The 18,345-nt window shown below is 40.3% G+C and overlaps 1 protein-coding gene across 4 annotated transcripts in view; it reads right to left on the bottom strand.

The window, feature by feature from the left end:
• Positions 1-2,350, bottom strand: part of LOC135254966 (myocyte-specific enhancer factor 2A-like) — a 125,592-nt gene extending 123,242 nt beyond the window's left edge. Inside the window, exon 1 of one of the 4 annotated variants that reach the window (XM_064335600.1) lies at positions 1,965-2,350. The gene's annotated coding sequence lies outside the window, so the exon portion shown is untranslated. The remainder of the gene's footprint in view (positions 1-1,964) is intronic. The other 3 variants (XM_064335603.1, XM_064335604.1, XM_064335605.1) reach the window with 3 other exon arrangements.
• Positions 2,351-18,345: the final 15,995 nt, after the last annotated feature.

Here is an 18,345-nt window from a genome sequence, read left to right as displayed (position 1 = left end):
TCACTGTGAGCAGGTGTCCAGCTGGGCTTTGAAGCTCCCGGCTCTGTTTGTAACAGGCAGCACCTCAATTTCGTGATATCTGGCAAACGACTGTAGTTCAGGGAATCTGTGACTGAGCCCATATACCGTGCATAAAAAAGCTGAGGTTAAAAACAGTCGCACTCCTTTGTATCTGATTAGTCGCGCGTGATTCTCAAAGGGGACCTCGTTTGGGAACACGGTAAAATAATAAGCGAGCGATTGAATAGGGCTATGTATCAGGATTAAATTAAACAATTTAATTAGGCGATCAAAAATCAATAGTTTATCGCTCCACCCACTGCTGTTCATTCCGTTACACGTCCAACTATGAATGACTTAAATTGAGCAAATACGCTCCAATAAAGCAGAGGCAGTTTGCTGGTTCCAGATGTTACCCAAATAAGCATGCCTGCATGAAACTCCCAACGGACATGTAGGCGACCAAGCAGGCATGGTATTTTCTACTTCAACAGAACATAAAGCCATGTCTTTTAATGCATACAGTCCATTTTGTTCAATTAGCTTTGTATGTGCAAAAAAGACGATAGCTTGAAGATAGTAAAATTACATATTTAGACTACATTGTAGGCCGTATAAATACACGAGCCCTATACTATAAATACGCTTTCTCGAGGTAAAATTACCGTGAAAGGGGCAAGAGGAAATCACAAGCACCTACAGAAGCGAGAGCTTTTGGCAACTTAGAAATACCCATCAACTCATCACAAACTGACACTAAAGGCTAAGCAACACATACAGTATTGTAGCCTAATTTTGAACAAACGGGCTACTCACAGGATGTGATAATATACCCAAATTTTAAACAAACAAATGCCGTGTATATAAAGTGGCAAAAGAGGGACGAACCAACGTCCGATAATCTTTCATTATCAAATTGAGTTTAAATAAAAAATGCAGTCACTGCTGTAGACAAAATGTTATCGTGCGGGGCAGACTCATATTACGTCATGCGCGCTTTTAATACACAAACGTAGTTGGTAATCTTGCGATGAGGGCTGAGAATTTTATTATCGTTTCGCCTTTATGTGATTGAGTTAATATGCAACTAAACATTACATAAGAAACCATTCAGCTTTATCCCCGTCAGTGTCTTCTTATTTTATTTTTTGCGCCGATGGTAACTGCTGGAAAAGTTGAAGGGGCGAGGTAGGGTCAAAATAACCGACTAAACGCGTGAACTGGCAAAATTATCTGACTATCAAACCTAAAATTGATTATATAGCCTATAACGGCCTATAATGTCTGTCATTGTTACATATTAATACCATTATCAATACATCAAATAAACAGCAGCAGCAGCAACTGCGATAATAATAACAACAACAACAACAACAACAATAATAATAATAATAATAATAATAATAATAATAATAATAATAATAGCATTGACATGAACTTTTCTTTTCCGTTATAGTCGCCGACGTATGCTGTCAGTGCGCTGTTCTTTTGCTCAACGTAGGTTTGTTCTATAATATAAACATCCGTCACACTGGCCAAGTTTTAGGAAAGAATTTCTAACTGCCAAACTTATATTTGTGGAGTTAAGCCAAACTCACGTGTTACGCTTGCTTTCATTAATGAGCCAAAAACTTAAATCCGAACATTTTTCGTGCACAAATAAATGGACAATTCTAAGACCGCGTTTTAATAATAGTTCGTGTTCTTACTTCCCTGCAACGTTAATAGACGCACAACACGACTGAATCCTGGAGTAAACGTACAGTGATAAAGCAGAACTAGTAAACTATACTTTCTCCCCATGCTCCCGTATGAAGCAGTTACCCTGGAATATTGTACAGGGTGTCTTGGATTTTTACTGCCCTTTTCACTCCGTCTCTCCGCTCTTGTGTTTTCTCGCCCTCTGTCCCTCTGACACAGTCAAGTCTGCGTGTGTAACACCGTTGCTATTTTTTGCTACTCACCCTTTTTCTTCTCCGTCCGTCGCTGGATATAGATACTCTGTATCAATGACTCCAATAGATAGTGTGACATAAACGTACTCTTCACTCACACTGGTATACGGCTTCTATTTTTAGGGGGAACTGACAAACTCAGAAGAACCAGCCTCTTGTCACTGGCTGGCTCCGCCCTCTTCGTCTGACGGACAACAGCCGAAGTCAAAGTCATCCTCCTACACTTTCCTTCTTTTGATTAAAAAGAACATAACAAAACTTATTCTGAAACTTTAATGAACATGATTACTGTTCAACAACACCTAATCTTGGACGCCGGTGTATATATCAATCGAACATGTGCTTTAAGTTTTGTTTAGGCGCCTGTGTGTGACTATTTTGTGAGAAAGGGAAAGGAGGGAAGAGACCAAAGAATTAGTTAAGAAGCTTTTCGACATTATCTATACCCAGGAAATAGCTTCATAGCTGACATATGACGTCACCAAAACTGAAGAAAATGGGGCGTTTGTGGAGCTAAGTGCGTTTTACACCGGCTGGACTGTCAACAGCAGAACAAGCAACAAGAGCGAACATATAAGTAATAATAACGGTGTAGCTACCTAACCACAGAACCATTAGGCTGCAAAGTAACCAAATTCAAAGAGGCCACGATGCTTTTATGATACGTCTTCTATAACGCGAAGGCTATAGAATAAAGCATTTTAATTGACAGAAATTCGCAGGTTAAACTACATTTTTTAATTCTCTCATTTCGACGTTTTAGTACTTATTTGCTGGCGCGAGTCCCTTAGATACGATTGACGTCATTCCCAAGACGACCGCAACAATAGGGTGTTTAGTTTTGGAGAGACATTTTGCTCATCCAATAAAAGAGCTGAAGGTTTTACTAGTAACCAATGGATTTACATGGGAGGTTTACCGTGATGAGGTTTAGTCACGTGCAGTTTGTGCGACTAGGAACAGGTGTGGCGCAGAGATGTTATTGTTTTGCCGGGATTTAAAGAAACAGTGTACGACCTTTGCGTTGAAAGCACATAAGAACAATTAGCCGTGAACACAGACATTTAGGCTACTTAAGTTTTAGCTACTGTATTCCTTATTGCTCTATAAACTACATCCTCGTGTGGCATTTTCTGAAGGTTCAGCAAGTTGTTTTTTTAGTTTTTACAATAACTCACTGACTTTATTAATAAAACGTTAACGTTCCGAAATTAATTAACTTAATAAAACGGATTTTCAAAGGTTGCTTGAAAAAAAGACTGATTTCTTACGTTATGATACATAGGGTGGATCATGTGAACAAACCATCTAATTTAAATGACCTGTGCAGTTAAAACATCGCAAAGTCGCAATTCTTAGTTCCGCCGTATGCGGGTTGCCAGTTTTATTTATAAATCCTAGGCCAGCATTATTTTTCAGTCTCCCCAAAAAGACCAAACTGCCAACTGGCTTCTTGCAACAATGTAGTCACAAAGGCCACTGGAATAGGCCTATGAAAACCTTGGCACTGAAAAAGACCATCTTGCTATTTGAACTCAAAATGCATAGTTTTATTTAGTTGACCTGATTTTTTTGAGGATGATTGCCAAATTGCCAGCTGGCTTTTCAATTACACAGACTGGTGCAGAATAAGAGACGATTCTGCCAATTTGGCTGCAAATGTAAATCCTGGTAGCTCTGTGCTTTCCCAACAACCATGTGATAGGTTTGAACGATCGGAGTTAAATAGTGAATTCTATCACATATAATGAGCATTCCATGGTTTAAAATTCATTCTAAGGTTTGTATTGATGGGCCATTTGAAAATTCCAACAGGCTGACTTAAAATGCCTGCCATATAATGCTACTTAGGAATTCATAGAAATTATGTAATGTCATATTGTATCTAAAAGGGGTTGTTATAACTTCAGGTTAATAAAACATCATTAACAGCAAAAAATAATTGCTACTACTACAACAACAACAAATAATAATAATAATAATAATAATAATAATAATAATAATAATAATAATAACAACAACAATAATAATAATAATACTGACCATTATGATATAATAAGATAAAAATATATAATTGGATGTTGGCTTTCTCCTGCTACAAAATACAGAAATTAATATTTAGAAATCACAGTATGGGATTCATTGGGACAGCTGAAGCTAACATTAAGAAGCACACTTCTCTCATCTGATCTTCCTTTCCTGCATGCTGGGGGGACCTGAGATGTCAACACAACAAATGTAAAATACACCAGTTGTACAAACCCTACCCCCTATAGCCCAGTACTTTGTTCACAGCATTTGCCATGACAATCTGTACATTCACAGAGCAGAGTGAGTTTGTGTGGTTTGCCTCAGTGCACGTGTGAATTGAGTGATGGAGGAATCAATGGAACTTTGGCACAGTCAATTGTAATGAGTAAATGCAGGAAGCTGGAAATAATGTAAAATCCATCTTTTAACTTGTGCAATGCCTCCTGTGTACTGGAGAAAATTGATACATTTTCAGCAGCCATGACAGTATTATCACCAGGATGAGAGTTAGGCCTAGCACCAGCCTTTTCTCACTGCATTAAATACATGTGCAAAATTTCTTGCGATTACGAACATTCTGAAAAAAATTACACAGTGCATTTTTCATCTATTCATTAGCACACTCTCCTGACAAAAAATCTTCGGGGTCTGTCATCAGAAAACAATGGCACATCCTGCTTTTCTCACATTGAATATTTAATATGCAGAAGTATAACAGAGTATTTATTTATTTATTTTATTCAGTTTTTCATGCATGGTATTTAAAGCACTTTCTAGGAAAGAAAGCACGCAGAATAAGCACTATACAGTGGGATACAGTATACCAGTGCAAAACACAATAAAGGGAATACAACTGAAAAAAATAGTAATAATTATGATTGATAAAATATGGAAAACTACAGCAGGCCACATGCAATTATAAGCCAATTTGAAAAAGAATGCATTTAAAAGACTTCTGAAAGAGGAAAGTATCTGAGCAGCCCTAATATTCTCAGATAAATTATCCCAGTCTGGTAGTTCAAACCTAAAGAGCCCAATCTCCTGTTGTTTCTAAGTCTGTAGCAGGGGTAGAGAAGAGAGCCTTGTTTGAAGATCTGAGTGTGTGCTTTAGAGTACAGGGGATAAAAGGTAAAAGCACAAGAACAGCCTCTGGAGAAACTGTAGGAGTGTGATAATTTCCCTTGGCTGGGGACCTTGGTCTTCAGTTGAACAGGATAATCATATCCTTTCTTGTGTAGAGTGGGCAGTGAGGGCAATGTTTTGGAGCACACAGCCAACCTACCACCATTAAAGTGCAGTAAATTTGCTCAGGTGCTTTGTTTCAGGAGATGAATATTTTGGGAATTAAACCCTCCCCCCAGCAACATGTAAATCCGGCCCTAAAAACTGCTGTATCTTTGCTAGGCGTCAGAACCCACCATCATTATGAGATTGCAAATTCTCCAAGCATTTCACCGACGTAATCCTTGTGGTTCATTCATGGCTTTTGAGGATTACAGACTGAAGCTAAAGCCTGATTGAAGGTGTTGGATCACTTTGTGTTTCGATATGTTGCGCTACAGTGGAAATGTGACAAAAATTGGATTTAAAAAATGATTATGAATAAATGGAAGCTGATGTTCAAGCAAAAAAAAAAACCTTTGTTTTCCGAATATGAGAAATCTAGAAAGCCTTGATTGAAACCTTTGTGACGACAAAATGAGCCTGGACGCTGGTCCACTTCCGCAGTGTTTGAACACTGTTTCTGTGATGTTGTTTTCTGTGTTTCTTCCCTGCTTGCCATGATGCGTGGAAAATGCAGCTGGAGGCTGTGTTCCATGTTGCACAAAAACACAGACATGCAGCCCTATTGTAGTCATAGGATCCCGGAGGACCTTTGCCCCTAAAGCAAAGCGGAGCGGAGGAACAACAGTACAGTTGCAATAACTCCTCATGGCTACAATCTGAAAAGCTCTTTGAAATGCTCTGAATGGCTACATTCTGCAATGCTGTGCTCTTTACTGAAGATTGGACCCTAATTCCATTATCCTCAGGTGTCTGCAAAGAAGATTTCATAATAAACACAGTCATAACTATAATAGTTATGGTCAATGAACACGAACCACTGTCCGCCGTGACAACTCTCAGATTGATATGGCGGGAACATCTCCTCTGTGAGTGACAGTTACCGTGCACCACTCAGAGCAGTCGGTGGCTGCACCGCCTGGCAACAGGACTGCGTGTTTTTGTGTGTTCATGAAAGGGTGGGCCTGTGGGGCTCCCACGTGGCCCTTTGTGGCCCTGTGCTCCTCCAGGGCTGGGGCAACGTTCCAGCCAGTTACCATTTCACAGGAGCTGAGAGCACGGTCTGAGAAAAACAATAAAAGCACTCTTACACATATATACACACTCATGTACACACACATGCATTTACACACACAGGTCTATTACACATCCACACACTCATGTATAAGAATATGTTAAAATCTGTTTTTACTGAACAATGTTATTGCTTTTAGCAACAAGTGCCTTTTAGCTCCTGATCCTTGTATGTCTGTTTTTTTATTATTATATATTTTTATTTTTTATTTTTTTTTATTTTCTTTGGTATGTTTTTAATATGAAACTTTTATTTTCCTGCTGCCATCTTGACCAGGACTCCCTGGCAGAAGAGATATTGTATCTCAATGGGACCTTCCTGGTTAAATAAAGGATAATAAATAAATAAATAAATAATGTACACACACATGCATTTGCACACACAGGTCTATTACACATCCACACACTCATGTACACACACATGCATTTGCACACACACGTCTATTACACATTCACACACTCATGTACACACACATGCATATACACACACAAGCTTTATTGCACATAGTCACACACTCATGTACACACATGTGCATGTACACACACACACACACACACACACTCACACGCGTACACACACAAGCTCTATTGCACATATTCACACACTCATGTACAAATACATGCATGCACACACACATGAACTCATGCATAAAATAAATCATTGTACAAGCACTGCCATTAACCTCCTTGTCCACGACAGAAGGGTTTTGCTTTTGAAAGTGTGATCTGCAAGTGATTAAAACCCAATAACAAGCTTATTTTAACAAGTAATTTGTGCCCACCCAGAGCTGTTCCAGGAAAAAAAGGAAAAATTCACACCATAGAACGACTCGTGATTCTCACCATCACCCGAGTGGTAAGATCTTTATCCTCCAGAGAATTCAGTCCTCTGCTGCATTTACCACACAAATGGGGGCAAAAATGTGTTCCACTTTTATATATGGATCCATATGTTTATTTGACTTAGTTTTGAGAAGTTTTATTACATTAAAAAAGTAAGCAGAAATGAACCTATTTCAACATCAAATCTTTACTGTTACAATTTTTAAGTTGTTAAAATATTTATTACTTTACTCAGCTTCCACAAAGACACAGTTGTGGCACATATTTGAGTTCTGCATGTGGAAAGCCACACGTGCCATAACCAGGTTTGCTGATTCATTGCCCCTGTTACTTCCTTCCCATTCCATGACCCCAGTATGCCAGTGCTCCTATCAAATGTCATGCCACAGAAGGTTGCCTGACAGAATGAAAAATCCCCCACTGAGCACCCTCTTTCCCGATTCAAATCCAAGAGTATTGTTTCATACATTTATTCGTCTTAGTCTGCTTCTCCGATTCAATACCTGACAAGCCTCAACTTCTTTTAAATACAAGTAATCTTATAAACTGGATGGACAGACAAACAGAAAGAACCACACCACGAATGAACACTCGTCCCTGAAGATCTCCAAAAAAAAGGCTTACCTGGAGTCCGGAGCAGAAACCAAAAGATATTTCTCTCTCTCTCTTCCATTTCCACACCATTTTGTTTATATACTCTTCACATTGTTGAAGCTCTCTCCTTTTTCTCATTTTGCATGAGCACACTTTTATACATATAAGTACAGAGGCAGCTAACTACATTTTCCAGATAAGTAGCTGTCCAATATCTGATAGAGCTGATACAGATATTAGGGTACTTGAAGAATGACCATGACTCAAATATCCACTTTCAAAATGTAGTTTTACATTCTTTTTTTTGCTTCCCATTACCTGACATTGAGTGAATAGATCATAACTCTATTCGGTCAAGTTTTTAATCTGTATATGTATATGGTGTACAGGCAAATCCAATGACACAAGCTAGTTCACTATGCTACTGTATAGACTAGCATATGGCACACAATAACCCTTAACCAAAAGGCACAGGCAGATTGGCTGGCTGAAGGTCATGGGATCACAGGGTCAAACCTTCATCTGCTTCTTATTTGTGCCCTATGTGTGTCATTCACAGGACCACAACCTCTCCTGCTCCACACACCTCTTCCTCCACTTTCACCTCCTGGAATGAGAGTGGTGCCCTCTCCCTTGCCCTTTACCCCATTCCCACCTTCTCCCCCCCACCCCCCACCCCTACCCCGACGCAGTTCCCAGTCTCTCACTTGTTTCAGCGCTTCCCCAAAAATACCTTCACAGAACCTGGTGTTAATCGAAGAGCCCTTCAGGAGTCATGTGGACATCCCAGCCATGCATCCTGTGATAAAGCTCAGAGGTGGAGGGTGGGAGAGGCTTGGGATGGGAGCATGGTGGTGGCTCCTCCACCCACAGGTGTCAATCATGTTCACAGAAGCTTCTCTTTTTATCTTAACTGTATTATTTTCATTTATTTCTCTATTTGAAAAGAGACAATGTACATTAATCAACATTTAAACAAATGTAAATGTGCCCGAGTTAGCCAAAAGGCTAGTTTTCATCGGCAGTCCCTTTGCCTGATGTTGTTAGGCATCCTAGAACAATAAAAAAATAATACAATATGTACAATAGTTAAAAACATACTACATTGTGCTAACAAGCACATACAATACAGTTAAACAACACGAGTGGACAAAATCCAATAGCAGATAATACAGGTACAGTATGAGTACAGTCATAGGAAAGGTGGATGAAAACAGCATCAGTGTTGACATTGTTGGTTCTCAATAAGCCATAACCCATCCTATTATTCACTTAAATGAATAATAGGATGGGGACTCTCTGATTGTGGTACTGAATTCCATTGATGTGATGCTCTGAAAACCAGTTCTGGCCAAATGCTGCAGAGAGTTGCAATAGGTGTGAGTGAAAACATTTTCTCTTGTTCAGGGTGCCAAGTACATGAACATAAAATTAAATAAATATGTATTGGATTTATTGATTCAAACACTGTCAAAGAAGAAATGACAAATTGCAATAGCAAAAAGGTACCATGAGGACAAATAGCCCACAGCATTTTAATAAGTGCATTTGACAATGTTTGCTGTTTTTATATTGTCATAAAATGATATCAAAATATTGCAACAATTCAAAATATATGGACAAATTTTTGCTGCTTCTAAATATTGTGTCCAAATTACAATTCACTGCTTTGAAGTACATTTATTATTATGTGCTCCAAGAAGTCCACTTATTAACAATATATTTCAGCATATTCAATTGCCATAAAGGCAGTGGAAATATAAACAATAATAAAAATAATATATATAAATATAATCTATTATATTTGAATCGATCAGATGATCCCTCATCAATATGGTATTCTTTAACCAGAAGTTATTTTGTTATATAAAAAACATTTAATCTGAAATTGCATTAATTACAACAATTTGTTTAAATGAAGTGAAATTGAAATCTTGAATAGAAATTAATGTTGAAAGGAATAATGGTATTCATATTGTGTTGGGTCTTATATCTGGTTATTGTGAAGGTCTTTTCTTTCTGTAGTCACTGAACTAGGCAGGTGTTGCTTTTCTGTCTGTGAGCAGCTTCACACACGTATCTTTTCCTGTCAGTCCTACAAACTGCCACAGACATCGACAATGCCCTCTTTAGACCACTCCAGAAAAACGTTATGACGATGGTGACGATGACGATGACAATGACGATGATTATTATTATTATTATTATTATTATTATTATTATTATTATCCTCATCATCAAAATGAAAAAGTGATTTTGAGAGGCAGTGTAGTATAATGGGTAAGGAGCTGGACTAACCTAAATGTCGATTCCCAGGTTGGACACTGTTGCTGCTTCAGTATAAATCCAGCTGTATAAATGGATGCAAAAAAAAAGTTGTGTCTGGATAAGTCGCTCTGGAACAGAGTGTCTGCAAAATGCCTGTAATGTAATGAGTGGGGTTTTTGAACATATAGCAGACAAAATAGCAGAAAGGGAAGCTTTCCCGTCGGACGACAGCTGGCATTTTCAGGATTGTAACTACCTCTCGAAATAGCTCCAGAAAGGCTTTCCTACCAATTAAAGAAAAAAAACCCTAGACTGTAAAAATGCCTTGCATGCAGAACAGGTCTTTCATAGAAACCCCACAAAGGCCTGATCTGGGCACATCTATCCTAACAGAATCTGTTTACTTCATAAATTTAAAAAAGAAGTATTTATGCACTAACACTTTTCAGGGCGCTTGGGATACCGGGCATTCGTTTTATGAAATTTGCAATGAGCGAGCTGAGATCTGTGAGATGCAACAGGTTTCTTCTACTCTTTTTGGAGTGCTTCACATAGGCCTAGATTAAAAGTACACTTTAAGTACACTAACTGGGATTTAGTTAATAAGAAGTGTACTTAAGGCATACTTTTATAATCTTTTTTAAGGGTTGACAGCTTTGCTCTTCCTGGCAACCGGCAGCTTTCTTTGGGTTGTCGGACAAAGCCATGGAATGAGTGAAGCCCCTACATTCAGATGTGTCTGTAAGGCCGCACATTGTAAATACTGATTTCATTAGGTGTCCCGAGCGCCAACACAGGTGGCAAATGAAACTTTTCCACACAGATCATACTCTGGAAGCACATACAACAACTACATGTGGATAAAATATGACCCCCCCCGCCCCCACCCGTTGTGTCACTACCTTATGACAGGTGACATTACTGATGGATGGCTTCTAAGTGACAGTGTGTAGGTTTAATTTGAATACAACACATAGCAAAATTACTAATGTTACTATAAAATGAGGGCCTACAAGGGAGACTTACTATTTCAAAGAGTTCAAATGACATTTACATGGTGTAATTACAATTGAATCTGACCACAAGCTGAATTTGCACATCCTCAGATACCCCTTGCGACCTTGACTCCTGATAGCCATAGCCACCCCACGTAGAGCAGAGGAGCATTGTAATGTTGTGCACAAATGCAGAAGTTCAATATAAAATCAAAGAGAGGCCTATAGGCCTATTTTACCAGAAACTCACTTCCTTCGTAATTATCTAAAGTGTGGGATCACTGAATCATAGAAAATGTCATACTTGCATGGAACACAATAGATGTGAAAGAAGTCTGTAGTCGTTATACTTTTGTTTAATTTTCTGTGAATGCATTTTGAGCCAAGATATTGTAAGGTGCAACAGAAAAATTCTTGTAAATCACTTTTGTGAAACAAAGCCCAGATTTATATTTTATAAGGTTGGAACAGCGCAAATGCATCTGAGAAACAACTATTTGTTATTCAAAGCTCATTAGGGCTTCTCTGTCTACATCCCTCCTGATAACCAGCTTTTACTGATGAGAATTTCAAACATTAGGGAAGTCATCTACAGCTCTGTCTGAACATGCTTCTCAATAGTATATTTTCTACTGCATCATAGTGTTACTCTACAAAAGTAATGCCAAGGTGCAGTTGGGAACACAACACAGGCAAAAGGAAGTTGTTAAACACTAAACTAAAAAACACTAAAGCCTCCTAGTATTTCAAAGCTTGTATTGCTATAAGTTCTATAAGGCTGCAAAGAAAGACAGGACCTCTGACTTAGTTTGGGAAAAGGTTTATGACAACAGCCAACACAACAATGACAATTAAAGCTTAACAATTAAATATTAGCGCTTCCACTCCTTCCTTCTCCTCAGACATCCTTGAGAAACTGCGTAGAGATATAATGACCTCTGGCGAGAGTGCGTATTTTATGGAGAGCTCAGTAATATCGATCGCCTCTTGACTGATTGCCTATAAACGCCCCACCAATGGAGCTTAGCTCTCTGATCTTTGTTAGTAATTTTACATACATTTCTCAGTATGCGGAGGCCTCATTTGTTCCTTTTGTTTTGACATGTTGACATTTATCATGCCAAATTCAAATGAGGGAGGAGCGGGGGTGGGTAACTAAAACGTTGAGGTGTCCCTGTGAGAGATTTGGCACCGCGTTCGACAAACTGTTCAGGATCTAAAAATACTTGCGGTGTCTCGCAGGCCAGCTTGGGTCTCTCGTTACCGTGCGTAATTAACACTATCCCTGCCCCGCCCACGCTGAGTAGCACAGATCATACATACTCTTGCTTTCTCTTTTTTTCAGACATTTACAAGCTTAGATAAGACATATCCAGTGAGGAGCTGGGCTATCAAGGGATCAAATTCTTGTGCAAGCTGAAAAAAATTCCTTTATATTTCATGTTCAATTATTTTTCTCCTGTGACCTGTGTGTATGTCTAGTGGGTGCATGTGTATAAAGAAATATGTAGAGGAAACATAAATGCTTATTATCAGAAGTGGGGCCGTCTCCGTTGCAGTTATTGAACTTACAATACATTACACTGTCCAACACAAGCTTTCACACTTTTTTGAATCATGTTTTTCCTTCTGTTAAATGTAATGTTAGAAAGATTGTCGCTTGGACCCTCGGCAACAAACAGCACAGATGTGAATTCCTAGTTCTTTCAGTATGCGTTTGCATAATGTATGTTCATAAAATAGAGGAATAATCCTTTTTTAAATATTTGTATTGATCATGTTAGCCAGTTAGCTTTAGTGCTGATTTCCCTTCTGTTAAACATGATGTTACAAAGTTTGTTGCTAGTACCTTTCCAACAAATATCACAAATGCAATACCATCAATGTCACATTTAAAATAAGGAAAAGCTGCACTAAAGCTAGATGGCTAGTATGTTCTGATCAATCCGAACAGAGATCTATAGCATATTAGCATCCCATGAAAAAGAATAACATGGACACAGGCAAACCTTTTGATGTAGTCAATTGCTGTCTTGACAGTGGCGGTCTGAATGCAGACTCCATTGGGGAAATTGAAAGCCAAAGTGAAAGACCCAAATCAACCACCTGAGTTGAACCAGAAGTTACAAATTGAAATTAAGAATGAAAAAAAAAGAGTCTTAGAAATACTCCGTTAACGGAAACCCTCCCTCCCAAAAAGACAAAAAAGCCAGTTATAGATTACCCCCATGGGGCTCCCAACGCCAGGCAGCCCTGGCTAGGCCCAGGTTCAATTCTCTAATTTGATGGCACATTACATCATTAAAGACAAGAACCAAAACAAGAGGTGCCATTTGGAAGGCCTAACATAGACTATCTTAAGCCAAAAAAGAGTAAAGAGTAAACTTTGGAAAAAATATGTAACTTTGGAAAAACTATGTGATTGCAGTTTGTGCAACGTCAGCAGCATCAGTGTCAAAGCTTGGTGAGGCTATTCTTAATGAGGGAAGAGGCCTCCTGAGATTTCAAAATGGAGGATATTTATCTGCTGGGACTTTGTCTCAATCTTGGTGCATCGCTGCAAAAGTGACCATACTGTGTTTTCCATGGCAAAATTGTTAAAAATGTAATGTTAGAAACAATACTCTTCCTTTCAATATTCATAGCCCTTAATTTTGCTTATAACTTTATCAGCCATAAAACAGCCTTTAATAATTCACTCTAACATCCTGTTATCAGGTAGTATTATCTTGTTGTAATTCTGTGGCTAAAGAGCATAATGACCTGAGGCTAATCAGGGACTATGAGAAAAATAGGTTTACTCTCAGGGATTTAAGTTTATATGTATCGTCTGCCCCTCCATCACCCCTCTGATTGCATTTTTTTTAAAGGTACTCAACTGACATTAATTTATTCAATTTAAAGAGTGTACGACCTGCTGTAAACATACGAATGTAAAACACAGGAGCATTTATTGGGCAGTGTATCCAGGGGGTGAAAATGGGTATGTAAAAATGAAATCTCCTGCCACGTGGATCAACAGTTTGACAGAAAGGGGCTATCTTGCATCAAAAAACCTGCAAGAGCATCTAGTGGAATATTAAACATATCAGGACATATTTAAAAAGTCGATATTCCTCTGTCCTTGTGCTTGAACTCGGTCCATAGCACTCCACTAAAGAGCAGAAACACAAAAGGCAATTGATGGCTGAGGAATGAGAAGGAAAAGCACAGTAGCAGCTCCCCCACACACTTCACTAGCAATGGAAGCATATTTATCTATTGGTAATGCGCTTTACCTCTAATAGAATCAGAACTGCGGTGGTGATAGCTCAGCAGTGGTGACAGCTCCCCATATCAACCAACCACAAAACACAAGGACAGAGCTACAAAGAAGAGAACCAGGAAAACTTAAATAGGCAACCATGCACAAACCAGGTGACAACATTAATTACATAATTTGCTTCTGTAACAAGCATATATTAGTCTTTTGTACTTTGGTGGCGAGCAGGAACTGTGACAGCCTGTGCTGTCCCAACAGAGCTCACTCAAAGTAGTTTTTTTGATTGACAGGAAAGCAAGGGAATGGGGGAATTTATGTTCCATTGTTTCAACTGCCACAAATGCTACAGTCACATGCTTGAAAGATGGCAAGACATTTTTGCTTTCTAGACCAGGTGTGCCACTATTAGTGCCCCCTCACCCCAAAACAAGAGCGCTGCAAGTCCCGAGTATTTGTGGCAGGGAAGGTGCCCCACAGGGGGCTCCCCCGATCCCCCTCGCTCCCCTTTTTTAATCAGTTTGGTTTATGTTTGGTGCACCTGGACCCCAGAGACAGGTTTGCTGTTGTTGCTGTTCTTGCCCAGATACTCTGGCCCTGTAACTGAGTGGCCTTTTTACAAATTAAAACCTAAACATTTTCTACATTACAAAAACTATTGGAAATAAGCTGCCAGTCGCTTAATTAATTGATCAATTCATTTAATAGAAAGTAAACGATAAATGAAAATTAGAATAGAAAGCCAAAAAACAGCAAAATTGATCTTAATTTTTCCATGTTGAGCTCAGGTTAGACTGAGCAGACACTTTAGACAGAACTTCCTGAGCACACTCCCCAGGTCAAGGAGAACACACTCGTTTGGGTCGAGTGGCACAACCCCCCCTAACACACACACTCTTCTCCTTCCTCCATTATCAAACAGATCAAATGAAACAGCAAGAAAAGATAGGAAACAGAAGCCGGGAGGATGTTATTTCGGTCTGCGTCCTGAGCTTCCTGTTGTCAAAACATTAGAGCTGAGTATTTGAGGAAAAAAAAGTCTGAGGCTTGTGTGATTGTGCTTGTTTTCCCCCGTGGCTGTCTCTCCCCAGCCCCCCGAGCTCTGATAAACAAACACATTTGGCCTCCGTGTTGTTTGTAATAAATCTCCAGATGAATCTCATTCCATGTGCAGCAGGAGATGACTGTGACGTTTCGGTTGCTCCCGGAGGTTTGGGGCCCATGAAAAATTAACGCGCAGCATAATGGCGGGTTCACGCGAGGCGTGGTGCTGTTTCGGTGGAGCGATGGAGGAGCTGGATCGGAGTGAGCTCATGCACGTGTAACGGGGATGGGTCGGAGGGTTTTGAAACAAGGCCCTCACAGGCCACTCCACACAAGAAGAGGTTAAATCGGTTTGCTGGTCTAAAGACCAAGGGCCCACAGTCAAGGGAACACGCTGACGTTCTGCGGTGGACATTGACATGCTAACTCCCTCCGACAGGCTAACGATCAGCTAAGGACCTCCAATCACAGCTTAAACAGCCTCCACTCTGCCCAAAACAACATACAGATTGTCTGGATACATCTTGTCTGCAGTCAGGGGATTACCGTAGCGTAAAACCGAGTTTGCCCAAAACTGTGGAACTTTCGAACCTTCATCCCACATCCTCCTCCTGCTCTCTCCTCAGAGTGAGGGCCGGAGAAGAAGAGCTTAGGCAGGTACGCGGCTGATAGGAACATGGAAAGAAAACAAATCTGGAGGGAAAATATTTGATCGGATTTGGCAAGGTCATTCGCGGTTGTGCCAGCTGCAAACAGGGGCGTCCAAGCCCACCGATGCCTCGCGCCAAGCGTTTTAGGTTTTCCGTGTGCTGTTCTCATGCCCGTTTATTCCTGAAAAAGTAACACCCCCAAACCAGTCCCCCAAATCCAACTCCCTCCCACCCCTCTCTCGCAGATTATTTTATACCCCCACAACCGTTCTTTTTTTCTCTCCTCCTTCTATGCCTTTTTCGCACAGGTAAACAAAAGGGAGGCACAGGGGATTTGAGCAGCATCTGTTCGCCTGGCAGAGCTAATAAATTAGCATGTCAGGCAGGCACGTCGCGCGGATTAAAGGTGTTTTGTTTGGGATGATTTATGGGTCCGGGCTGGAGCGCGCGAGCCGGACTTGGCGGAGAAACGGCTGAAGTGCCGGAGAAAGAGTGAGAGTTTTGGGTGGGGGGGGGGGCTGGGGTGGTAGAAGCATTCTGGGGGAGGGGGGTACCGTCGGTTTTTTTTTCGACACAAAGACTGATCTGTACCTGCTTCAAGGGTGTCCGCTCCAGCATGTGCCACAGTTATTAATCACCAGCAATCAAAAAATTCCTCGACTTGAAAGGCATAAAGTTGTGTTCTTTTGTCTCTTTTACAGTGAACAGAACAGCGTGCTGGCAGGAGGCCGGTCGCTGATTCCTGATCGGCTGTTATAGTGTTTGACAGTTTAGACAGGTGGCTGGCCGCTGATTCCAGATCAGCTGTTATAGTGTTTGACAGTTCAGAAAGTGTGCTGGCGGGAGGCTGGCCACTGACTCCACATCAGTAGTTACAGTTTAGACCAGCATGTATCACCGGCACTGCCTGAGTGAGTAAAGTGGAGAGAGATGAGAATAATGCAAGCACAAGGATACCAATCAGACCAAGAGATACGGCCATATCTCTATACCCCTCATTCAGGAAAATACATTTTACCAAGATTTGCCCCTTAGGAAGGATTCCTGCTTAGGAATGAAGGCAAGAGTAAAGAAACCTTTCATTCCATTGCAGGCATTTAGCAGATGATATAATCCAGAGCTACTTACACAACTTTTTTTTACATAGCATTTACATTGCATCCATTAGTGCAGTTGGATATATACTGAAGCAATGCAGCTTAAGTACCTTGTTCAAGGGTATGGCTCTGTCCTGCCTGGGAATCAAACCTGTGACCTTTAGGTTACAAGACCAGCTCCTTACATAGCATTTACATTGCATCCATTAGTGCAGTTGGATATATACTGAAGCAATGCAGCTTAAGTACCTTGCTCAAAGGGTATGGCTCTGTCCTCCCTGGGAATCAAACCTGTGACCTTTAGGTTACAAGACTAGCTCCTTACCCATACGACACTGCCACCCAAAGTCCATCTCCCATGACATCATCAATATGCATCCTGCCTCAAATTCATGTTCCTTTTATAATGTAAAATGTAAATGAATTCTCATTGCATGGGAAAAACAAAACTTTTCTACTTATATTCAACCTGTTCAAAAAGTCTAGAAATGTGACTCCTTCTTTGCCATCACTATACATATAAATAAATGCAATATATAAATTCTGTATTAGTTGCATTAACACTGGACATTTTACTGTGCATTCAATACACCTTTTTTTTTTTTTGAACTGCACCCTTTAATCTCTGCTTCATACGCAAACTGTGAAAAGTTGGCAGTGCCATTCACTGATTGTGTAATTAGCTGTAGCCTTATATAAGATGCTAATTTCAGGCAGACTACGGGCACACCAACATATCTGCCCTCAATTTGAGCTACGAGTTCTATATATACGTAAATCTCGTATTGTTTTTGGACACCACAAGCAAGCGCAGTTGGTGGGTTCTGTATACACAGCTGAATTAGCACATCTATGTACCCAATTTTTCCCCCCAAATTTGGGGAGCCCCGCCCCCGCCCTAAACGTCCGCACCCCCGCTCCCCTGCTCCACAGGCACTCCCAGCGTTAGATAGGGAATGGCGGTTTTATCGAAGGTGGTGAGCGTGTCCTTGGAGTCGACATTGAGCACGCTCGCACTGAGGCAGCGGCCCAAGTCTGGCGCTGATAGCAGCTCGGCTTTCGCTTGATAAACGACGGTCGTTCCCCCCCCCCCCTCGTTTCTACTAGTCCTGCAGCACACGTGGCACTTATCAGGAAACTTTCAGAACTTGAAAAACAATGCTATTCTATAAATATTACATCAGTATTATACCATTGTATTTCCTGCTGTACTGTGGTATCTGTTTGTTGGATTTGTACAATGGTGCGTGT

The sequence above is a fragment of the Anguilla rostrata genome, chromosome 5, assembly GCF_018555375.3.
Source record: "Anguilla rostrata isolate EN2019 chromosome 5, ASM1855537v3, whole genome shotgun sequence".
Classification (NCBI taxonomy): domain Eukaryota; kingdom Metazoa; phylum Chordata; class Actinopteri; order Anguilliformes; family Anguillidae; genus Anguilla; species Anguilla rostrata.
This window is presented reverse-complemented; position numbering and strand designations above follow the sequence as displayed.